The sequence below is a fragment of the Arachis ipaensis genome, chromosome B10 (assembly GCF_000816755.2).
Source record: "Arachis ipaensis cultivar K30076 chromosome B10, Araip1.1, whole genome shotgun sequence".
Lineage (NCBI taxonomy): Eukaryota > Viridiplantae > Streptophyta > Magnoliopsida > Fabales > Fabaceae > Arachis > Arachis ipaensis.
This window is the reverse complement of record NC_029794.2, coordinates 62257167-62283132: the sequence shown is the minus strand read 5'-3', so window position 1 is coordinate 62283132 and position 25966 is coordinate 62257167. Positions and strand designations below refer to the sequence as shown.

General features: G+C 38.0%; 1 long non-coding RNA gene across 1 annotated transcript; it reads right to left on the bottom strand.

Moving 5' to 3' along the window:
* Positions 2400–17963, bottom strand: LOC110267952. Its single transcript, XR_002355937.1, has 3 exons — positions 17773–17963; positions 15852–15857; positions 2400–2410 (listed from the first exon to the last, which is right to left on the bottom strand). It is a non-coding gene; the product is annotated as an uncharacterized LOC110267952 (long non-coding RNA).

The following is a 25966-nucleotide window of genomic DNA, read 5'->3' as shown; positions in this document are numbered from 1 at the left end:
TCGCAAAAGCTGTCAAGCCGACCTCTTCGCACATAATTGACCATAACTTGAGCTACAAAGGTCCAAATGATGTGGTTCTAGTTGTGTTGGAAAGCTAACATCCGGGGTGTCGAAATAATATAAGATTTGCCATTGTTGCATTGTGGATAGGGGCGCGCACGTGTACAGTACGCATACGCACTGATTTGCATGTGATTCATTAAATGCAAATTCATGGCCAGCGAATTCTAAAGCCTTGTGGGCCCAATCCAACTCATTTCTGATGCTATTTAAGCCAAGGATTGAAGGGGAATTGACATACTTTTACATACTTTTTGATCATTAGTCATAGTTTAAGTTTTAGAAGTAGTTAGAGTTAGTTTTAGAGAGAGAATCTCTCACTTCTCTCTAGGATTAGAATTAGGATTAGGTTTATTTTAAAAATCTAGATCTTGGTTTCAATTCATGCTTTTCTTCTATTTTTTCTTCTCAATTCTTTGTTGTTGCAATGATCTCTCTTCTATTCTTTTGTTATAATTTCCTTTATGTTGCTTTTCCTTTATGTTGCTTCTATATTTTGTTGTAGATCTACTCTTGTTCCTTCCATTTTCTTTCAATTCAATATGAGGTAATTCATAATAATTGTGTTTTCTTTGATTGTTGTTGTTGATTTCTTACATTCTCTTGTTGTTAGATTCTATTTTTGTTATCAATTTACTATGCTTCCTTTTTTGCCTTCCAAATGTTTGATGAAATGCTTGATTGGATTTTAGTATAGAATTTTCCCCTCTTGGCTTTGGTAGAGTAATTAGTGACGCTTGAGTTATCTAATTCCTTTGTAGATTGATAATTAGAAGTTGCTAATTGATTTGGATACCACTAAAGCTAGTCTTTCCCTTGGGAGTTGGCTAGGACTTGTGGAATCAAGTTGATTCATCCACTTGACATTCCTCCATGATTAGAGGTTAACTAAGTTATAGCAATGGATAATTTTGATCACAATTGAGGAGGATAATTAGGATGGGACTTCTAGTTCTCACATCTTGCCAAGAGCTTTCTTAGTTATTAGTTTATTTCTTTTGCAATTTACATTCCTAATTCCTTAACTCAAAAACACCAATTATACTTCATAACCAATAACAAGAACATTTGTTTGTAATTCATAGGGAGAACGACCCGAGGTTTGAATACTTCGGTTTATAAATTTAGGGGTTTGTTACTTGTGACAACTAAATTTTTGTATGGAAGGACTATTGTTTGTTTAGAAACTATACTTGCAACGAGAATTCATTTGTGAATTCTAAACCATACAAAAGTCCTCTCATCAAAATGGCGCCGTTGCCGGGTAATTGCAATGGTGTTATGTTATTGGTTATTGTATATATGTGAATATTGTGAATAGCTTGATTTTTGGATTGCTTACTAGTCTTTGCTAGTTTAGGACTTTGTTTCATTATTTTTCTATTAGCTTTTGAATTTTATTTTCTCTTTTCACTATGAATTCTCACTTTGGGTATGTGTTTGGTTCTAACTATATTGTAGAAAATGAGGTCTACAATGAGAATGTGTATCAAGGATGGGACAACCAAAGATGGGAGGAGCCATATGCATATGATCAATCTTCATGGCAACAACCTCCACCAATGCACTATGAACAAGATCCATTCTATGATGCATATCAATCCAATGGCTATGGTGAATCTCTTTGTGACTTTCAAGAACCACCACCATATGCTTATGAGCCATATCCTCAACATAGCCATCTACCACACTCACAAGCCTCTTTGCACCAACCATCTTCATATGACCCTAATCCATATCCATCCTACCAACAACCATATGAGCCATATGAGCCACCACCCTTCCAACATCAACATTTTCAAGAGCTACCCCCTCCATGCTATTACCAAGATAAACCACTGCCAATGCATGCAAATTTTCAACCACAAGATGAATACTACTTTCCACCACAACCTCCCATGGAAGAATATTCATGTCCTTCAATCCAAGAGCCATATGATCATACTCATGATATCCAAGAGGAACAAGAGTCAAGGGATCGTCACAAGAAAGCATTGGATCAATTTTAAGCAACCATGGAGTGTGTTGTGCAACAAGTGGAAAGAATGGAAAATATTGAACCACCACAACTCTACCAAGAAGAACCACCTTCCTACCATGAATCCTTCCCCCAAATTGATGAACACTTCCTACCACCCCAACCTCCAATGGATGACATCCTTGATGTTCTTGTTCAATGACAAGAGGAGATGAAAAGGGATGTGCAACAATTCACGGCCTCCTTGGACGAGGTGGTAAACCGTTTAGCATCCGAATGCTTGAACACTCAAGGAACTCCCATGGCTACATGTGGAGAATCAAATGAGGAGCGTAACATGAAGGAGAGATTGGTGGAGAATGAGGGAAGTTGCTTTGTATTGGAACAACTGGAGGAAGCTATAATTGTTGAAGAAAGGGAAGAATTAGTTGAAGACTTAGGAGATGCGGAGCCTCCATGAGAGCATATAGTTGAAGAAAATCCCTCCAAGAAGATCGAATTTGATGCTACGGAGGAAAGTGAACATATTCCAAAGCATATTCCATTTGAAGACTTGGATGGGATAGAGCAAGAATTGAGTTCCCTTGGTGAGGAAGATCAAGCACCAAGTCTTAGTGGTGAAGAATCCTTTGAGCTTGAAGAACCTTCTCTCGGTGAATTTGAAGGTAATGTGGAGGTAAATTTCTATCATCCTCCCATTTATGATTTGTGTCAGGGAAAAGGCTTAGGTAGTATTGTTGAACAAAGGATTACATTTGAGAAATCTCGTAAAGAGGTGGAAGTCCTTAGAAAAAGGAGGATGGGATACGCTTTGTTATGACCCTTGGAATCACCTTTGCCTAGGTTGCCATCTACACCTTCATTTGAGTGGGTGAAATTCATTTCTATTAGCTTTATTATCCCACTTGAATATGGTTTGCTTGAAACGGATGGCCAACTTAGGGAACTTTGTGGGATGAAGCGTAAAAGAAAGATGTTACGTGGTTGGCGTTGCAAATCAAGGTTCATTATGGTTGATACATCAAACATGAGATATAAAGGTTGGAGTAGTGCTCACCTATGTGGGTCTAGACGGATTGTTGGTCACTTTATAGAGAATTCACCTTGTTCACCACCCGGATGGGCTAATAATGAGAGTCAACTTCAAGACGGGTGTGAAATCAAAGTGTGGAATCCCGGATCGCACAAGGAGGATCAACTTTGGGAGCCCCAAGTTTGTGAAGAACTCCATCAACACTTGGTGCAACAAATAAGGAATCTTGGGGCACAATTGAGAACCAAGCATTGGTGGATGTTCCAAGATAGCTTCAAGCACAAGCCACCTTGAGAGGAGCTCCCCATAAGTCCAACTTAAGGACAATAAACAAAAGTGCTAGGTAGGAGACACACCACCATGGTAACTTCTTTTCATTTTCTCTTTTTGTACATATTGATAATTGGTTTAAATTCTTGTTTTTGGTTAGTTTGTTGAGTATATTTGGTAGTATAATATGTTAAATAAGATTTTAGGGTGTTTTGGTAGCTTTTTGGAAGTTTGGAATGCTTGGATTGGTGCAAAAACATAGAAAAATTTTGAAAAACAGAGCACCATCCACGCGTACGCGCACCTGGCGCGTACGCGCGCATCAAGCATTTTCGACCATCCACGCGGACGCGCCATGTACGCGTACGCGTGGATGCAAAAATTTCACCCCCAGCCAAAAATCCGAGAGTTAGGCATGCACTGTGCGAATATTGAGACTAAGGCACAAACCAATCCACGCGTGCGCGCACCTGGCGCGTACGCGTCTATCATGCTAATTGCGCAATGCGCACGTACGCACACTGTGCACGCGTGCGCCGATAGCGCCACCTGCCCACCTGGTATATGCTCTAGAGAGTTGGGCCAATCTTGGGCCAGCACTATGCCTTTAGCATAACCTCACCCGCGCGTGCGCGCACCTGGCGCGTACGCGCCCTTAGGCCAAAATGCACATCGGCGCGTAAGCGTGCATGACGCATCTGCACCGGTAAAAAAAAAGAGTTTTTTTTTCTCATTTTCCATTTTCTTTTGTCCATTGCATTCGCATACTTTTATTCTTTGGATTTTCATTTTGTTTTTATAGCGTGTTTTTACTTTTTTTTTTCTCGAGTTTCTTATTTTAATAATGGTGTTGAATTCTCTTACTCAATTGTTGAGAATTTCTTGCATTATTTTGGTTCCTTTTAACTTGTTTGATATTGATGGGTAATGGAACTTTTAAATCAATGCTTCATCTTGTATGACTCTTGTGTCTTTGTGTATTGATATGACCTCATATTGTCATTCATGACCCACTTTTTCTTACTTGAACTTGATGCTCAATATGCTCCTTCATGCTTTGACTTTACTCTTGCATCAAGCTTCATGATATGCCTTAGCTTACATTGTTTTCTTATTCACATGCTTAGCTACCATGTAGTAAAGAACCATACTCTTATTTGGCATTAGCCCCCGCCTATGTTCTATTTGCTTTAATATCTTTGTTGTAGGCTTAATTTTCTTTCTTTTTCTTTCCTTTTAGGTTGGCCACCAAGAAGGAAGAAAAGGAAAAGCTTCTAAATGGAGCAACAAACAAGTCATCTGCACAATCATTTGAAGGAGCTCATCAATTGTAACAACCCATCCACATTGATCTTCTTTGCATGCACTAAGGACGGTGCAATCTTCAAGTGTGGGGAGGTCGTTCGACTGATCTCCATGGGTAACAATTTCCTTTTTTTCAACACCAATGTTAGATTAGTTATTGCTTTGCATGTTAGGTTGCATGCTAGTTAGAATTTGTACATATTTTTACCACTTCTTTCTTAATGTGACTACTTGGTTTGGGTGATGATTTCTTTTCCAAGAAACTGTTTTTAGGGCACCCTACCAATTTGAAAATTTTTTGTTGAACTTGCTTGAAAGAATATATCTTGGAACATGGTTTTGACCTAAGAACACAATCTTGTGAGATTTGAGCCTAATGGCATGGTTACATCTTATAACCACTTATTTTCCTTCTTGTGTGCATTATTCTCTTTCTATGATTGTAATCTTTGATTTGTTTGATTTTTTATGTCCATTATTTTGTGTATTCATGCATTTATATGATTGAGGCCATCATTTCATTTAGCTCACTTACCCAAATAGCCTTACCTTTTATCTTCCTTTGTTAGCCAAATTTGAGCCTACGATTAACCTACTTTGTTTTTAATTTTAGCACATTACAAGCCGTAAAGCGAAAAATAATAAAAGTCCCCTATTTGGATCTTTGATTAGCTTAGGCTATTGTGTGTGTCATTTAAGTGTGGGAAATCTTGGCACATTGGGTGAATAAAAGGGTAGTTTTGTATTTTTGTTGTAAATATTGGGAATTGGGTACATGCTCATGTGTAATGAATGTAAAACCTTATGCATTGATGATCTTGTATATAGAAATAAAAATGAGAAAAAATAAAAGAAAAAAGAAAAAATATAATAAATGTGAAAAAAAAAAGAAAAAATATAGAAAAAGAAAGAAATAAAAGGGGACAAAATGCCCCAAGCAAAGCTCAATGAGGGTCAATGCATAAGTGTTGTAAAATAAAAAAGAATACATGAGTGTGTGGAAAAGTGAGAAGAAAATGGGTAGTTAGGTTAGCTTTGAAATTGCATAGGATGTCATAGGTTAAGTGGGAAGTTTAAGCTTATCAAAGATTCAAATTTCAAGCTCACTTAACTAAATATGCATCCTTACCTTGATCCTAGCCCCATTACAACCTAAAGAAAAGACCTCATGATACTTGTATGCATGCATGAAATATATGTTGATTGTTAGAAGAAAAACAAATCCTAGAAAGCATAATTAGGGTAGAATTGAGAGAATCGACCCTACACACTTGAGCGACTAGAGTGCAAACACTTCCGGTGAGGGTTCGATGCTCAATTCCTTGATTCCCAACTTTCATGAGCGTTCTTTTTGCAAGTCTACTTGAATTTCATTTTGATATTTAAATTGGTAGGATTCATGAGTCGTCATGGGACCTTAGCCCTACTTGTGCATGTATGTCCTGGAGATTGATTTATTTTTAACCAAGTAGGTAGAATCATTTTGCATTTAGTCGCATTCATATAGATAGATGTATATAGTTTAGGTTGCATTTAGATTACTTCACATTGAATAAATGTTGATACCCCTTGTTTCTCTCTTGGTTTAATCATGAGGACATGCTTGGTTTAAGTGTGGGGAGGTTGATAAACCACATTTGTAGGGTTTATCTTGTGTTGAAATTGCTGGGCACATTTTTTATTTAAAAAATCACGTGCGCCCATCGGCGCGTACGCGTACAGTGCGTGTGTGCGCCCCTTGAAGTTTTTGCAATCCATGCGTGCGTGTACCGTGCGCGTGCGCGTGGATGATGTTTCTCGAATCTTTGGCTTTTCCATGATTTCTACACTTTGCATGCTTTTCTCTTCATTCCTTTGGTCCATTCCTAGCCTTTTCAATCTGAAATCACTAACAAACAAATCAAGACATCTAGTGGAATCAAAGGTGAGTTAAATTTAGCTAATTAAGGGCCTAGAAAGCATATTTTCACACTTAAGCATAGATTAGGAGACAATCATAAAACCATGCTATTTCATTGAATAAATGTGTGTAAAAGGTGATGAAATTTCCCAAATCAAGAACAAGATAAACTCTAAATATGGGGTTTATCACACGCCTTCGATACCAAGTGGCACGCCCAGCCTTTTGGGATTTCAACGTCTTCTCTAGAATCTTGTACTAGTGTGCCACGCCATGTTGCTCAAGTGACACGCCCATTCATTTGCGGCTTTCTTAAGCTTGGCGTGCCACGCCTGGCTCATGAAGTGGCACGCCCAAGTGTCATTTTGAAGCTGGCGTGCCATGCCTTCGATACCAAGTGGCACGCCCAGGTGATGATCCCTTCTAGAGTGATGAACTGGCGTGTCACGCCCATGGCTCAAGTGGTACGCCCATAGTATGTGAGGGGTTAGGCGTGCCACGCCCAGCCTGGCGTGCCATGCCCCTTTAGTGGCCTTCATTATTGCTCTCTGGAAAACTACACTGGCGTGCCACGCCTATATAATTGCTTGAGATTCCCCTCTGGACTTAAATACTAGCGTGCCATGCCCAGCTCCTGGCGTGCCACGCCCATACAATTTTGTGGCGTTTGTTCCAAGTGGCACGCCAGCTTCACACGCCCAGCTTGTTTTGTTGTTTTTCTCCCCTTTTTGATGCTTTTTTCCACCTGAAATTCAGCACAACCCATTTTAAAGCAATGTACAATAATATTCATCAATTAATTCCTGAATTGCAATGATCAAATGAGATTATGCTCTTTTATGGTCCTTTTTAGATAAGAAAAAAGGGTAGATGATGCAAGTGATGCCAGGGCATCTTGGCCAGTTTCACTGACCTTCTTCTTTACTATTTTAGGGTAGTTTCATACATTTTCTTAATAAATAAGCAAGTTTTGGGTGAATATACACTTACATCTTGATTCAAGAAAATATTGTGAATTTTACATAATTTCATGAGAATTATGCATGAATTGAATGATAAAATGGATGATGCATGATCTCATGATTTGAAACAAAGCTTTGATGCACCTTGTTTGTTTGATTTCAGTACAAAGGAAGCAAAGAAGAGCCACGTTAGCAGCCACGTTAGTCTCACTAACGTGACCACTAACGTGGAATGGGAGCAAGCTTGCAACGTTAGTGGTAAAGTTACCACCAATAACGCCTTCGAAAGCCATCATCACCCACATTAGTTACATTAACATGGGAACTAATGTGGAAGGGAAAAGAAGCTCCAACATTAGTGGTAAAAGTAAGCACCACTAACGTTCCAAAAGGCCACATATAGCCACGTTAAGAGTCACGTTAATCTAATTAATGTGAACTCTAACGTGGAGTAAGAAAAGATAGCCAACGTTAGTGACACTCACCTTTGTCACTAACGCTGGATCAAGCCAAGATTGCCTACGTTAGTGGTCACGTTAAGACCTCTAACGTGAATGGTAATGTGGAGCAAGGGATGATATGCCAACGTTAGTGACACTAACTTTTGTCACTAACGTTGGAGATGGCAAGCACACCCACGTTAGTGGTCACGTTAATGCCATTAACGTGAAGCACTAACGTAGAAGGAAGGGACGTTTTGAAGCGTTAGTGACAAAGGTAAGTGTCACTAACGCCATCAAGTTTTGGCATGCCCACGTTAAGGGCCACGTTAGTTACACTAACGTGGATCATTAATGTGAGAAAGAGGGACAAAGAGCAGCGTTATTGGTAAAAGTAAGTGTTAATAACGCTTGCAAAGGGCTAAGAGGCTACGTTAGTGATTAAGTTAGTACCACTAATGTTGAAGTTAACGTGGATCAACTGGTTTGGAACTTTAGTAACAAAGTAATCGTCACTAACGCTTTCGAACCCAAGTTTACACTTAACGTTAACGCCACTATTGTCCTAACTAACATCCTACTATGCCTAACTCACATTCTTTCTGTAAGCAAAGCTGAGCCCACTGAAGACTGGAACTGCTTCAACTAAAGATCAAGGGCCCATATCTAAGACTTGAAGATCTAACTAGAAGATCAGAAGAGTAGTATATATAGGGATAGTTTTGAATTAAAAAAATCGATAATTTGGGGAACTACACTTTGTACATTTTACTTTCTCTGCAACTTCTAGTTTAATTTCAGAATGTACTCTTCTCTATCATCTTCCATTTCCAGAGCTATGAACAACTAAACCCCTTTTCATTGGGTTAGGGAGCTCTGTTGTAATTTGATGGATCAATTATAGTTTTCATTCTTCTTCTTCTTTCTTTTCTCTTGATTTACTAGAAAGCTTTCGATCTTAAATCAATCAGTTAGTTGTCTTGGGAAAGAAACTCTCCATAATTGGATCTCCTATGAGCCTTGGAAAAGGGATGAGGAGATCATGCTAGAATTGCTTTCTCATGTTGGACCAAATTGGGGTTTGGATGGATATAGTGACATAAAATCCTACCAACACTTTGATTTGGAAATACATGTGGTATAATCAGTGACCATACTTCATCTCTTCCCATGAGCAATTAAATCAAGGAATTGGGCAATTGTTCAAGCTTAGAGAGATTGAGTTACGAAAGAATTGGGATCCAATCACTTAAGATTGCCAAAGAGATCAATGAATGCATTGATTGAGGAAGAGATGAGAATGAACTTGATCTGGAGAATGCAACATCTCCTAAGCCCAATGAATCCCCCATTTCTGATCTTACCCATTCTCTTTACCTTCTGCCATTTACTTTTATGCTCATCTCCCTAAATCCCCATTTAAGATTCTGCAATTTACTTTCTGCAATTTACATTCCGCCATTTATTTCCAGCACATACATTTTTTGTTATTTTCTTTCCCGCCATTTAATTTTATGCAATTTCTCAACTCAATTTCTGCTTAGCTCAACTAGAACATTCCTCTAATTAAAGTTGCTTGACCAATAAATCCCTGTGGGATTCGACCTCACTCTATTGTGAGTTTTTACTTGATGACAATTCGGTATACTTGACGAAGGAAAATTTGTTGAGAGACAAGTTTCCGTGCATCAAGTTTACGGTGCCGTTGCCGGGGATTAATTTTGTATCGACAATGATTAAGTTAGAGGATAATTAGATTGAGCAATTTTCTTTTGTTTTGTTTAATTCCATCTGAGTGATTTACTTTCAATTTTAGTTATTTTCTTCCCTTTTTCCCTAGCCCGTTTGTTGTGTTTTTTTCTTAGTTGTTTACAATTTAGGGCACTAACCCACTAACTGTTTGATACATTGCACCACTCACACTAACAGCCATTCTAACAAGAGTAATTTGTTCATTTATTTTCTTTCTTACTTTTTGCTTTGTTGGTTGTATGACAGGTAGATGAAGCGGGACTTCAACTTCCTTTGATTCTGAACCTGAGAGGACCTTCCTTAGATGAAGGAGGGAAGCAAGAGGGAAGAGAGTCGTTGGTGTTGAGGAAGAGGAAGAGTATTTTAAAACAGACATGGAGGAGAATATGGAGAATCACCATGAAGAAGAAGCTCACAACCATGCCAGAGAAGGCCCAGTAAATCATGCTGGGCAAGAGAGAAGAGTTCTAGGCTCTTACATCAATCCAAACCCAGGAAATTGTGGAAGTAGCATCCAAAAGCCAACCATACATGCCAATAACTTTGAACTAAAGCCCCAGCTCATCACCCTGGTTCAGAACAACTGTGCATTCGGAGGAAGCGCCCAAAAAGACCCCAATCAACATCTAACCACCTTCCTAAGGATATGTGATACTGTAAAATCTAATGGTGTTCATCCTGACACCTATAGACTGCTTTTGTTCCCCTTTTCACTCAGGGATAAAGAATCTAAATGGACGGAATCTTTCCCGAAGGAGAGTTTAACAACGTGGAAAGATGTGGTGAACAAATTCTTGGCGAGATTCTACCATCCTCAAAGAATCAACAGGTTGAGAGCTGAGGTACAAACCTTCAGGCAACAAGATGGTGACACTCTCTATGAGGCATGGGAGAGGTTTAAGGACTTAACAAGAAGGTGTCCGCCAGACATATTCAATAAATGGGTACAATTACACATTTTCTATGAGGGTATTTCTTATGAATCAAAGAAGGCAGTAGACCACTCATCCGGGGGATCTCTAAACAAGAAGAAGACCATTGAGGAAGCCATAGATGTCATCAAGACTGTAGCTGAGAATGACTACTTCTATGCTTCTGAAAGGAGCAACACTCGAAGAGTGATGGAGCTAAACCACATGGATACACTGCTGGCTCAAAACAAGATGATCACCAAGTAGTTGGCTGACCTTACCAAGAAGATGGAAAGAAACCAAATTGCAGCAGTCACCACCTCATCAGCAGCTCAAGAAAGAGTAAATACAGAGGAAGAGAATGACCGGGAATAAGCCAACTATATTGGGAACTCACCTAGATAGACCCATGATCCATACTCCAAAACTTATAATCCTGGTTAGAAGAACCACCCAAACTTTGGGTGGGGAAATCAACAAGATCAAGGCCAAGACCAGAGATGTCACAACCCCAACAACAATGCAACTCACCAACATTCTACACAGAGATCGCATTAACACCCACCCAATAATACCTCTCAACATCCATATCAAAACCAAAATGGCCCTTCTCACCCTTCCAACCTCAACCCACCATCACCATCCGAAGATAGACTCTCCAGAATTGAGACTCTACTTGAAGGTATATGCAAGGAAGTCCAAGACAATAGAGTGTTCAAGGATGAAATACGAGCTAATATAAAAAACCAGAGAGACACCATCAAGAGGCTGGAGTCTCAAGTGAGATATCTCTCTCAGCAGATTCCTAAGCCTACTGATAGCTTCCCAAGTGACATGGAGAAAAACCCGAGAGGTGAAGCAAAGAAAGTAAGATGGGAAGAATGCAAGATGATCATTATAAGTGATGAGGGGAGTGTGGAAGAACTGAACAAACCATTAGAACACTCTCGAAATATTCCAGTAGAGAAGCAAGAAGAGAGTGACCAAGAAACCAACCCCACACAGAAGGAGGAGTTAAGGGAGAAGGAGATTCTGAACCCATATGCACCTTTTTCCCAAAGACTCAAGTGGGGTGTAGAAAGGAAAGTGTACTCAAAGTTCCTTGACATGTTTGCATGTCTCCATGTAAACATACCATTCATTAAGGCTTTCCAACAAATGCCCTCATACATTAAGTGTATGAAAGAGCTGCTGACCAAGAAAAATTCGCTAAAGGGAGGGCAAACAATAGTGATGAATAAGGAGTGCAGTTCTCTCATTCAAACAGAGTTGCCTACAAAAAGAAAGGACCCAGGGAGTTTTCACATCTCTTGTGCTATAGGAGAAATAAGGATTGATAAGGGACTCTGTGACCTGGGAGCAAGCATCAACTTAATGCCTTTATCCCTCATGAAAAAGCTTCAGATCAATGAGCTAACGCCCACGGATGTAATCATCAAGTTGGCTGACAAAACTAAAAAACAAGCAATAGGAGTGGTTGAGAACGTGTTGGTGAAGGTTGGAAACTACTTCCTTCCCACAGACTTTGTTATCTTGGAGATGGAAGAGAGTCACCTCCATCCAATCATATTGGGAAGATCATTCCTAGCCACAGTCAGAGCACTTATAGATGTGGAGCGAGGAGAGCTAATACTGAGGATACATAATGAACAACTTACCTTCAATGTCTTCAAACCCTCACAAGAAGCAGATCAAGAAAACAAGGAATCAAGGGAGGATCACAATAAGGCACAGGTGGAAGAAACAAGTACTGAAGCACAAACAATACCCCTGGGAAACCCTTTCGTTGAGAAAGAATACTGTCAGAAGGCACAACAACTAAGGGAAACCCAAGAGAAGCTAAACCCACCAGAGTCATATGAGACCAGCAACAAAATTTTCCTAGAAAAAGATGCCACAAGGAGCAGGGTAGCATTAAAAAAACAAGGAAGAAGGCACCAAGGGGATGGAGGAACAAAAAGATCCCTACAGAGGATTTCTCTCTAGGGGATGAAGTAATCTCTGCTCATTTCCCAGCTATTCCACCTCATCTCCCCACCATTCCATCTCAGCTACCTCAAGTGTACACCATTAGCAGAATTCTCTCCTTGGAACATGTGGAGATTCTTAATGGAGCCAACAGAGATAGATTCACTACGAGAGGGGAAAATTTGAGGCATTACCAACCACCCTAACAAAGGCTAAACGTCAAGCTAATGACGCTAAAGAAGCGCTTCATGGGAGGCAACCCATGTTTTATATCCTTTTTTTTAGGGTGTTTAAAGTAGTTAATAAAGCAAGGTTCATGAATCCCAATTCAACTTTGACAAACATTTAGATGAACCCTTATATGCAACATATAGTGAACAACAAGTTTGGTGTTCAAGGCACACTAAGAGGACATAAACACAATTCATATCGTGTTAATCTTAGAACCTTAATCAACTCTTTTTACACTACATGGTCACAAACTAAGTTTGAGGTCACAAATGTTGCATACGTGAACACTAAATAGGTCAGTTGGTTTGCGTTCATGGATAGCATTTAGATGTTTAAAAACAAAAATCTAAAAAGTAGCCAGTCCACTCTTTAACTTTTGCCACCAAAAATTCAATGCTAACTTTTGCTTTCCTTTTGTCTTGTGTAGGAAATGAAGGAAGGATTGAACAGAATTGATGAGACAAATTGAGAAGGGGGTTCGGCCACTTCCCAAAAGGGGACTATACACATGTCTTCAAAAGGGGTACATTGGGAAGTGTTGCCATGCAACATTGGAAGAAGGATATCCTTGGAGACCGAACCAAGAACCTCATAAAAGTGGTAATCCTTGTGCTCATTTCATGCCAAACCCCAACCGTTCATCCTTAACCCATAAAGATTGATCCACACCTTCCACTTATTCATTACCCTTCCATAAAAGTGGCCCTCTCATTCTGTACCGTCCCACATTCCAGAACCCTCTCCTCACATTTCTTACTTCCGGAAAGCACCCTCAAAACTTCTTCCTCCATCGAAAGCTTTTTCACACACTTTCATAGCTACATCTTTTAAGATGCAACCATCCATACTTCTATAAATTTGAAATCCAAGGTCACTCATGGCATCGTCGAGCTCTAAAAGAAGAAAAGGGAAGGAGCCTATGGAGCAACGCCCTTTTGATGAAAAGAAATTTAGAACTTTTCACCATGCATTACAATTTAGGTGGATGGCTGATAAAGAGATCATATATGAGCTAGGCATTCAAGTCAAGAAAACTGAGTGCCCCAAAATCACAGAAAAGGTGGAAAAGGGAAGATGGGAGCTCCTCACTGATCCGGTCACAAAAGTAAACGCAACTCTTGTGAAAGAGTTTTATGCAAACGCCGTCAGGTATGATAGGGCAGATGAATCCTATATAAGCTTTGTAAGAGGGGTAACGGTGGATTTTAGTCCCATGAACATCATGAGGGTGTTAAAGCTATAAACCATACTATTTGCAGAAGATAGCTATCAATCCAGAATAGATAGCTGTCCCAATTATGACCAAATTGTGAAAGATATCTGCATACAAGGAGCAGATTCGGTACGAGATTCCCATAGGAAGCCCAAATTCATTAAGAGAGGGGATCTCACCCCTGAAGCAAAGGGGTGGTTTGAAATTGTAAGGAGATCCATCCTCCCGCCGGAAACAACTCAGAGGTGAACCTTAAGAGAGCAACAATGGTGCAATGTATACTCAAAGGGGGAGAGATAAAGGTTCACGAACTCATAGCTCAAGGCACTCGGAAGTTAGCTGAGAAAAGTGATTCTGGAGGAAGGTTAGGCTACTCCAGCACCATTTTCCGTCTGTGCGACAAGGCTGGGGTGGTGTTCGAAGATGGAGACCCCGAGTGGATAAAAGTTGGCATCCCACTTACTGTTCGACGGATGCATTCTGTTGCATCTCTCCTACCTCAACGAAGGCTAAGAAATAGGGCAGCCCATCAAGCTGTAGAAGGACAAAACCTAGAGGAGCAAGCCCTAGCCACTTTAGACATACACCAATTACAAGAAGCCATTGATGGCTTGTCTAGGCAATACTTGGAGAATCAAGGGGCACAGAAGGAGCTTCAACTACAAATGATGGATCGCCAAGAAGAATCATTCTCTAGATGGATGAATCAACAAGGAGAGTGGTAAAAGCAATTGATGGAGCAGCAAATGGAACAAGGGAGACAGTGGGGTGAATCCTTCCACAGTTGAACCAAAAGCAAGATAAACAACAAGAAGCCATCCAAAAGCTAATCAACATCCAAGCACATCAAGGTGCGCACATTCATGAGATACATCGGAAACAAAGAGAACAGGCAGATCTCTTCGATGAATACAGAGCATTATCAGAAGGAGTCTATATGAGTGAGACTAGATATCATATGAACACTCAAGCCAGGCTCGGATACTTAGTCGGACAACTACCTATATTGCACCCTGGGATCACAAGATATGAAGAAGTAAAGGATGAATTAGCACGAGAGGAAAGAGAAAGAGCAGAAAGAGTCATGAATCAGTAAGGAAGGCACTGGAAGATTGGAAAAGAGCCAGAATGACATGGACAAGGGAAACACAAGTGGACACAAAGAGGACAAACAAAAGAGAGAGCATGAGCATCCCCATGAGTAAAAGGTGGTGGAGTTTCGTTTTCTTTTCTTTCTTTCAAGCCTAAAATAAGGAAGATCATGTATGAAATAGAACATGCATCCATAGTAGCTTAGGAATTTTCAATTCTGTCTTTGTGTGCTGGTCTAAGTTCCTTGTTTTCATTTTCATCCTGCTTAAATGTATGCTTGTCCTTTAAGCTAAATAAAAGAAAATGTTATGAAAAACTAGACTGGGGTTCATCTTGTGAAGTAAGTTCTCAATGTTTGTGGTGTGGTAATTGGTTAGCTAATTTGGTTCACCAACAAGGTATACAGGCAACTAGATGTTCTGAATCATATGCTTGAAGCACATTCTATGAGACTATATAAACAACAAGATCCTAATAAGAAAAAGGAAAGAGAACAGTGAGAGTTTGAAAAAGAAAGAAAAAGAATAAGAAATAAAGCTAGGCACCAAGGGTTTAAATCTTGAAGGATGTGTCTGTGGTGTTCCTGTGCAAAGGATTTGTTTGGATGAATAAGTTCTCAGGAGTGCTTCATCACTTGGTAACTTGGGTTAACTAACCCGGGATTATCAACTGAAAATCCACTATCAAGAGCAACCTTGCTACAGAACACTGAGTAACCCAAAGAGGTGCTGGACACCAAGGCCTCAAGAAAAGAAAATAACAAATCATATGCCTCTGGTGTGCATGTATGGGGGAGAGAGACTTGAGGGAGTAGGTCCTTAGGGGTGTTTCAACACCTAGCACCTTCAACCAACTGGTTTGGGAATGTTGACTGAAAGCTTATCTTAAAGTGTTGCCCCCTCACAAAGCACTTAGCCTAAGAATGCAATAAACCCTGAAAAGAAGGGGGAGATCAATGAATAAGGATCTCATAGGATGAAATCAAACGAGTATTCAAGAGCATGATAAGGACCTGAAAACCAGTAAAGGAATGAACCTAAGTTGCTATGCATGAAACCCCATAGACCAAGAACTTGACTTCTATAATAAGGACTTGTTTCTCTTGTTCTTTCATTCATCATTCTTATGTTTCAGTACTTGCTTAGGGACAAGCAAGCTTTAAGTTTGGTGTTGTGATGCCAGGGCATTTTGGCCAGTTTCACTGACCTTCTTCTTTACTATTTTAGGGTAGCTTCATGCATTTTCTTAGTAAATAAGCAAGTTTTGGGTGAATATACACTTACATCTTGATTCAAGAAAACATTGTAAACTTTACATGATTTCATGAGAATTATGCATGAATTCAATGATAAAATGGATGATGCCTGATCTCATGACTTGAAACAAAGCTTTTATGCACCTTGTTTGTTTGATTTCAGGGCAAAGGAAGCAAAGAAGAGCCACGTTAGCAGCAATGTTAGCCTTACTAACGTGACCACTAACGTGGAATGGGAGCAAGCTTCCAACGTTAGTGGTAAAGTTACCACCAATAATGTAACATCCCGCATTTTTGAAAAATCTGAATATAAATAAATTGTGATTTTACCTTATTGAGTTTAAACTTTATGATTTTAGAAATTATTTTATTAGAAATAATTAAATAGATTCGGAGATAGTTTTATTTTGAATCAATTAATATTTTTAAGTAATTTTACTATAATAGAATATTTTGTATAATTTTAGTAATTGAAAAATAAGAAAGAATTGTATAATTTAATTCAAGTAACTTTTTTTCTGAAAAGGTTATGATTTATTTTATTAATTTGATATCTTATTTTATAAATTAATCAATTAAGAAAAATTAAATTAGTTTTATTAATATTTGGAGTTAAGTTAATTAATATATTTGTGTACATTCTTATAATTGGTTATTTTATATAATTTCAAATTAGAATTCAGTAATGAAGGTGTTATATAATTAAATTTAAGAAATTTCTATTATGAATAAATTATGATTTATTTTATTAGTTTGAACTCCTAGAAATTATTTTATTAGAAATGATTAGATTGATATTTATAAATACTTTAAGTTTAAGTCAATTAATATTTATGTACAATTTATATTATAATAAATTATTTTATAAATTGAAATTAAAGTTTCAGAGATAGAAAAATAATAGAGATTTATATGATTTAATCTAGAAAATTGATATTTGAATTTAAATTGTACTTTACAAAATATAATTAACTTGTTCATTTTATAATGTAAATTAGAAATAATTGATTGCACTTAGCCATATGTTGATAAATAATGTTCCTAAATATTTTTGATAAAGTATATTTGATTTTAAAATTACTCTACTATTCTATTTTATCAAAATATCCATTCATATCTATCCATATTACTTTATAAAATCCCTAATTTCTAACCCTAATTCCCAAATTGAATCAGAAACCCTAATTCCCAAATCCCAGAAACCCTAACCCTAGCTCCCTCACCTCAGTCGCACCCCACTTCCTTCCAACCTTCCTTCAGCATAATGTTCAATAGCAAAACAGAGAGCAGAACGTGACGGAGAGCTGAGAAGGGAGAGAGGAAGCTGCGCTCTGCTGCCTCACCGCCGCCTCCTTCATCGCGTGCTACTGTCGGCCTGGAATCGCCGCCGCCGCCACCGCACCTTGCCCGCCTGTCGCCGCCGTTCCGTGGAGTCCGCCCTGGTGCCGGTTGAACAGGGATGAGGGAGAGGCGTCGAGAGAGAGATGCAATGGAGGTCAGAGGGAAGAGCTGCCATCACCGTCGTCCCGTCTATGAAGCCTGAGCTCGCGTTGCCGTCCTGAGCTTCGGCACCGCCGTGGAGGAGAGTGGAGTAGTCACTGTCATTGGAGAGAAGGAGAGCCAGAGGAGAACGAGACGTGTGAGAAAGGAGACGCAAAGGGGAGGAACCGTTCCTCTGCCGCCGCTATCGCCGGAATTCCTTGTCGCCGTCGTCGTTCATGGTGAGTCAGTTAAGTCATAGCCATGAGAACCACCATCTCTGAACCTTTACTACTCTGAAAATACCCTGTATCTACCTCTGATGTTCTTGGCTATGTCATGTTTGTTAGGGCTTGTCTCAATGGAGCCACTGGCGGGTGTTGCTAGGAATCACTGCTGCCCTGCTTCCGCTAAACTTAGGTTTAACATCCATTGGCCTGGGTTAGCCTTTTTCCCTTATTTCTGCTCCAATTGCACGCTCTATTCTGCCGATTTCTTATTAAACTGCTTGTTCCTATTTTAATTCAAATTTGGCTTGTGCTCTGTTTTAAATTTCCAAAGCCGCTTCTGCTTTCGATTCTATTGAATTTGAAATGCTCGTTTCGTTGCAACCATGATCACTGTTGTGGGAGCTAACGCCGCTGCTATCTTGATTGAAACTGTTGCATAGCTAGTATTGGTCCAGCCAGCCGCCTCGCTATAATCCCGCCTCCGGGTTCTTTTAATCGCGACATTGAGGTAGGGGTTTAAAATGATTTCAATTTAAGAATGCCTACAAGGTTTATTGAATAACTGCAAATAGATTTAATAGCTGTGAGTAATTGATTGATTATGTAATTATTGAATTGTGGCTGAAATTGTGATTGGAATGGTTGAGATTGTGATTTGGAATTGTTGATTTGTGATATTGATTGATTATGTGGATTGGAAATTGCTTGATGACTGATTGTTGAGAATTTCTGAATTTTAATGGGTTATGTTAGATTTGTTGCCGGTGAGTTGTTATTTGGTATATTGTAATGTTAATGAACTTGGTCGGTGATTGATTTGGAATTGGTTTTGAGGGGTTTTGAAGGGTTGGATTTTGAATACTAAATAGATTGCTGAAAAACTGATTTTTGAAATTAAAAGGTGACTTTGGAAGTGAATCAGTTATTCAACGATAATCGAAATGATATAAGAGCAAAGGCTGAGTAAAGTATAATAAAAGTTGTTGTTGGGACTCAATTTTGAGAAGTTTGAATTAACTATAGAACTAGTTATGATTTTTCAAAGTTAAAATGTAAAACTTGATTTTCTGCATTATTTTTAAAGGAAGCTGGAAACTTTGAAAAATTATAACTATTTCTGTGATTATCAGAATTGTGTGGGACCAAGTCCGGATTGAGCTTGGGGATATAGGGAACTGGACTGCTGAATTTGAGACTTTTTCATTAAGTTTATGATTTATGGTGAATTTTTGAATCATGGATGTCAAAACTGGTTTTTCTGCAGAACGTTTAACGCAGCAGCAACTTGATTTCTCTATTGGAAATTCTGAAGTTTGAATATTGAAATAGAAATAATTTTAAATAAAACTTTATTCTTATTATTTTAATGCCGTAAAATTTCAGAACAATTGGACTTGTAGTTTTAAAGATATGAATTTTTGAAGGATGATGCATTATGCAGAAAAAGCCAGATTCTGTTTCCTTAAATTAGTAACTTTGGGAGTTTATAACTTTTGATCCTGGATAGATATTGAAATGCAACCAATTGGAGGTGAAAATTAAGTATGTTTAGTATATGTGATTTAAATTTCAGGATTTTCCATGTTTTAATAAGTGAGTTATGGGACTTGGAAGAGGTTGTGTTCAATGATTTGTAAAACAGAATTTTGCAGAAAATTACCTAACTTCCAAGCTAGGTAACTCCTTCATTAAAAATGGTATGACCCTGGAACCAATTGAGAAAGAAATTTGGATGAGTTGTGTTTAACCACATTAATTTTGAAGGTAGTTGGATTTAATTTGGATTTTATATAAAATTTTAAATGTTGTATGGTGCTGGTGTCTTCTGGTTTTAAAACACTGCAGAACAGTCATGGTTTTGCTTATATTCGCGAAACTAGAGTCAGCAAAAAATTATGATTTTTGATTTAATAGAAAGCGTAATCCGAGACGGTCGCATGGATATAAAGTTTGCGTAATTCCGAATTCATTTGATATTTTAAAAACAAAATGGAAATCAGGCTGCCAAGTTGTGTTGGTAATTATTTTGGATATGGAATTTAAGAAATAGATTTTCTATTATCAAATGTTTTTGAGAATATATTGCTGTGGCAAATGCTGAAAGAGGCTGATGAATTGTTGAGAAAGAAGGAACCCGTATGGGTGGATAAGTCTTATTTTTAAAGGAGATTATGTCCAAATTTTTATAAAAAATATAAGGACTTACTCAAAATAAATATTCAAGGCTTATTTAATAATAATAACTCCAATGATTCTTTTAAGAAAAGAATATTTGATCTATGAGATTGTTGGTAGGGGCGTGGGTCTAGTCCCTCTTGCTCAGTGCGTAAACCATTATGCAGGGATGGTGGTTTTGTCCCGCCTGCAGTGAGGACGGTGGTTTTATCCCGCTAATGTATTGATAAATTGTTCAGCAAGGACGGTGGTGTGATCCCGCTTGCATATTATTTTATGTACCCAGTAAGGATGGTGGTTTAGTCCCGCTTACTGTGGAGGCAAGGACGGTGGTTTAATCCTGCTTGCGTGTTCCGGGCAAGGATGGTGGTTTAATTCCCGCTTGTCTTTGGAACCTATGGATAAGGATGGTGGTCTAATCCTGCTTATCCGAGTCGGGTCTGGCAACATAACCGATGCGTGAGCTCATGGCCAGTAGGACAGGCATGCATCATATGCATCTATGTGACATTGTTTGGGTGTGTATATTGTAATTGGTTTGCCTAAGTGAATAATTCTGTTTAACTGCTAGTTGCTATACTTGATGTAATTGCTCTTGATTGTGTTTGAACCTCATTACTTGTGTTTTGTAACTGATTGGCTGGATTGTGGTGAATTGGGTGTTGATTGAGTTGTTTGGGCCTAAGGCCGTGACTGGTACGTTTGAGGTCTAGTTTTGTATAAAGTATCTGACTGGTTCAGCATAGACTTAATGAACCTATGCTTGGAGCAGGATGATCATTTATACCGCGTAGGTAACTTCTTTTATGTTATGGTCCAGTAAGGTATGAAAAATCAAACTAGTTCAGCCTAAACTTAATGAACCTATGACTGGGACAGGTTGGTCATTCATACAGTCTATGAAACTTTTAAAAGTTTTACAAGAAAAATATGGATTTAGGATATTGAGTAATTAACTAATGTTTTTAAAGAAAGTTAGTTTCCTTTTAGATGTCTATGAATGCAGTTAACTATTTGCGCTTTATTCTTTACTTTCACGGCATTCTCGACCTCTACTGAGAATATGTGGTTTGGTTCTCACCCCCAAATTTTCCACCCTTTCAGGTTTGAAGACGTAATTTGAAGCTGCGAGTGATTAGTAGGCTTTCTTTATGATTTTGATTGCTTTCATAGAGTCCCCTTGCTATTGTCCTTTGAGATTTTATTTTACATAGAGGGATAGGTTTAGTATATTGTATTTGAGTTTTATTTGGTCTCTTTTGCATAAGAATTATTATCAATAATATTTATGTGATTATTGTTATTTGTGAATGTTTGAATTATGACTTTAATGAATAAAAAAAAACAAACAAACAAAATTTTCTGGAATTTTCGTAAACTTGAAACGTGAACTCAATACAAAGGCTCGATAATTAAGTAGTTTATACTAGAAAAGGTTACGTAATGTTCTTTCTAGTAGAAATGCCCTGACTTAAGCAAGGTATTTTGCTGGAAGGGATGTTACAATATGGTATCAGAGCAGTCCTTCCTGTAGAGCCTTAGGAGTGGACTGACTATGCTTCATTGCATACTCTGAGTGTCTGTCATGCTTTATAGCTTGTTCTGATGACAAGAGTTTGTGTTTTATATGCATGACTGTCTGATGATTAACGCTATTAGTTTACCTTTGCATACCTCATGGTATCGAGTTTGGCCAACTTAATACTAATGATTTATGTATATGGAACACTAATGGGTTATCATAGACGAAATAGAAATGATAGGTTAATGCGAATTACGAGATTTTGGGGACGTTAGAAACTAAATTCTAGAGATTAGTTCCGTTTCGACGTATGCTCTTTATTCACGCTTAGCGTTATCTATTTCTTTATTAATTGTATTGGAATTTCTAGTTTCTGATCTCTTTCTTGCTAATCTTGTATTATCATTCGTGCATATCCTTGCTTGACTCTGTATCTAGTTGTTGTTTGAATCTTTTGAACCATTTATCCTATACCTTACCAACTCTATGCTCTTTGCTTTGAACTTGGATTTATTTCGGTGCAACATATCATTTCTTGTAATTTCCTTCTTGAGTACTTGTTTCAGATTCTCTTCGAGAAAAATTTCAATTTACAACTTTTCTTACTTGACTGTATCCACAACCCTTGCTTAAATTTTGATGGGATTGTTTTTAATTCGGTCTAGACTTTCTTACATAATTTCTAAAACTTCTTTATATAGTTTAATCTTGTTTATCTGTGATATGCCACTTATCTTTTAGTGATTTATAGAAAATTTTATTTCAGAATTTATTCCTTGAATAGAACCTAATTTTCTTCCAACTTTATTATGATTTTATGGCTATCCTTACTTAATTATGTACTTAAGTATTCTCCAAGATTTTTTTTAAAGAAAATATTTTGCCCTTAACACCAAACAAGCTTTAATTTACAAACCTTACATGATTTGTTTTGATTTGAAATTAAATCGGTATAACCTATTATTTATACTTAGTTTAGTACTTTTGAAAAATGTTGGGTTTAAATATTTTCCTTTGAAAAAGATAAACTAATTCCTTCTGTTTCAAGTTGAAATTGTTCTAAATTGCTGTACTATCTTTTCTATTACTGTTCATATCAAAACTCTTTAATTCAAAATCCTTTCTTAAGCTTTCAATTTAATTCTCCTTCCGGTATATTTCATTATATATATCCTTGTTGTTTGATAATCTTACGTATTCCTTCAAATCCTTGCGAAATATCATCTTGTACAATTGTGAACTTGAGTATTCTTCTAATTTCTCGCATAAACCTTTCGTGCCGTTTGTCTTTCTCTTCTCAAGTTTCGTATTCCTTATATGCGGTAGTTCTTAGGGACGCGATTTGTGCGTACGGAAAGAGAATCTGGTTAGTATACAAAGTTATAAGTTGTGGAGTTTCGAGGCGACGAGAAGTGATCATGCTTTGTTAAGAGTTCTGAACGAACATTGTACCTATTTAATTTTAGATTTTGAAATTTGGTTTGCTTCAAGTTATTTTTATTAACTTTTGCATCACCTAATATATTTTCTTCTGTGTTTGTGATATAATTTTCTTGGTATCTTTAAAATATTCGAAAAGGGATGTGAATATAAATCTTTTCTCCATCTTATATCAATTTTCGAGGGCGAAAATTTTTGTAAGTTGGATAGAATGTAACATCCCGCATTTTTGAAAAATCTGAATATAAATAAATTGTGATTTTACCTTATTGAGTTTAAACTTTATAATTTTAGAAATTATTTTATTAGAAATAATTAAATAGTATCAAAATATCCATTCAAATCTATCCATATTACTTTATAAAATCCCTAATTTCTAACCCTAATTCCCAAATTGAATCAGAAACCCTAATTTCCAAATCCCAGAAACCCTAACCTTGGCTCCCTCACCTCAGTCGCACCCCACTTCCTTCCAACCTTCCTTCAGCGTAATGTTCAATAGCAAAACAGAGAGCAGAGCGTGACGGAGAGATGAGAAGGGAGAGAGGAAGCTGCGCTCTGCTGCCTCACCGCCGCCTCCTTCATCGCGCACTACTGTCGGCCTGGAATCGCCGCCACCACACCTTGCCCGCCTGTCGCCGCCGTTCCGTGGAGTCCGCCCTGGTGCCGGTTGAACAGGGATGAGGGAGTGGCGTCGAGAGAGAGATGCAATGGAGGTCAGAGGGAAGAGCTGCCATCACCGTCGTCCCGTCTATGAAGCCTGAGCTCGCTTTGCCATCCTGAGCTTCGGCGCCGCCGTGGAGGAGAGTGGAGTAGTCACCGTCGTTGGAGAGAGGGAGAGCCAGAGGAGAACAAGACGTGTGAGAAAGGAGACGCACAGGGGAGGAACCGTTCCTCTGCCGCCGCTATCGCCGGAATTCCTGGTCACCGTCGTCATTCATGGTGAGTCAGTTAAGTCATAGCCATGAGAACCACCATCTCTGAACCTTTACTGCTCTGAAAATACCCTGTATCTACCTCTGATGTTCTTGGCTATGTCATGTTTGTTGGGGCTTGTCTCAATGGAGCCACTGGCGGGGTGTTGCTAGGAATCGCTGCTGCCCTGCTTCCGCTAAACTTAGGTTTAACATCCATTGGCCTGGGTTAGCCTTTTCCCCTTATTTCTGCTACAATTGCATGCTCTATTCTGCCGATTTCTTATTAAACTGCTTGTTCCTGTTTTAATTCAAATTTGGCTTGTGCTCTGTTTTAAATTTCCAGAGCCGCTTCTGCTTTCGATTCTATTGAATTTGAAATCCTCGTTTTGTTGCAACCATGATCACTGTTGTGGGAGCTAACGCCGCTGCTATCTTGATTGAAACTGTTTCATAGCAAGTATTGGTCCAGCCAGCCGCCTCGCTATAATCCCGCCTCCAGGTTCTTTTAATCGCGACATTGAGGTAGGGGGTTTAAAACGATTTCATTTTAAGAATGCCTACAAGGTTTATTGAATAACTGCAAATAGATTTAATAGCTGTGAGTAATTGATTGATTATGTAATTATTGAATTGTGGCTGAAATTGTGATTGGAATGGTTGAGATTGTGATTTGGAATTGTTGATTTGTGATATTGATTGATTATGTGGATTGGGAATTGCTTGATGACTGATTGTTGAGAATTTTTTAATTTTAATGGGTTATGTTGGATTTGTTGCCGTTGAGTTGTTATTTGGTATATTGTAATCTTAATGAACTTGGTCGGTGATTGATTTGGAATTGGTTTTGAGGGGTTTTGAAGGGTTGGATTTTGAATACTAAATAGATTGCTGAAAAACTGATTTTTGAAATTAAAAGGTGACTTTGGAAGTGAATCAGTTATTCAACGATAATCGAAATGATATAAGAGCAAAGGCTGCGTAAAGTATAATAAAAGTTGTTGTTGGGACTCAATTTTGAGAAGTTTGAATTAACTATAGAACTAGTTATGATTTTTCAAAGTTAAAATGTAAAACTTGATTTTCTGCATTATTTTTAAAGGAAGCCAGAAACTTTTTGAAAAACTATAACTATTTCTGTGATTATCGGAATTGCATGAGACCAAGTCCGGATTGAGCTTGGGGATATAGGGAACTGGACTGCTAAATTTGAGACTTTTTCACTAAGTTTATGATTTATGGTGAATTTTTGAATCATGGATGTCAACTTGATTTGAGACTTTTAACGCAGCAGCAACTTGATTTCTCTATTGGAAATTTTAACGCAGCAGCAACTTGATTTCTCTATTGGAAATTTTGCAGTTTGAATTTTGAAATGAAAATAATTTTAAATAAAACTTTATTCCTATTATTTTAATGCCGTAAAATTTCAGAACAATTGGACTTGTAGTTTTAAAGATATGAATTTTTGAAGGATGATGCATTATGCAGAAAAAGCCAGATTCTGTTTCCTTAAATTAGTAAATTTGGGAGTTTATAACTTTTGATCCTGGATAGATATTGAGATGCAACTAATTGGAGGTGAAAATTAAGTATGTTTAGTATATGTGATTTAAATTTCAGGATTTTCCATGTTTTAATAAGTGAGTTATGGGACTTGGAAGAGGTTGTGTTCAATGATTTGTAAAACAGAATTCTGCAGAAAATTACCTAACTTCCAAGCTACGTAACTCCTTCATTAAAAATGGTATGACCCTGGAACCAATTGAGAAAGAAATTTGGATGAGTTATGTTTAACCACATTAATTTTAAAGGTAGTTGGATTTAATTTGGATT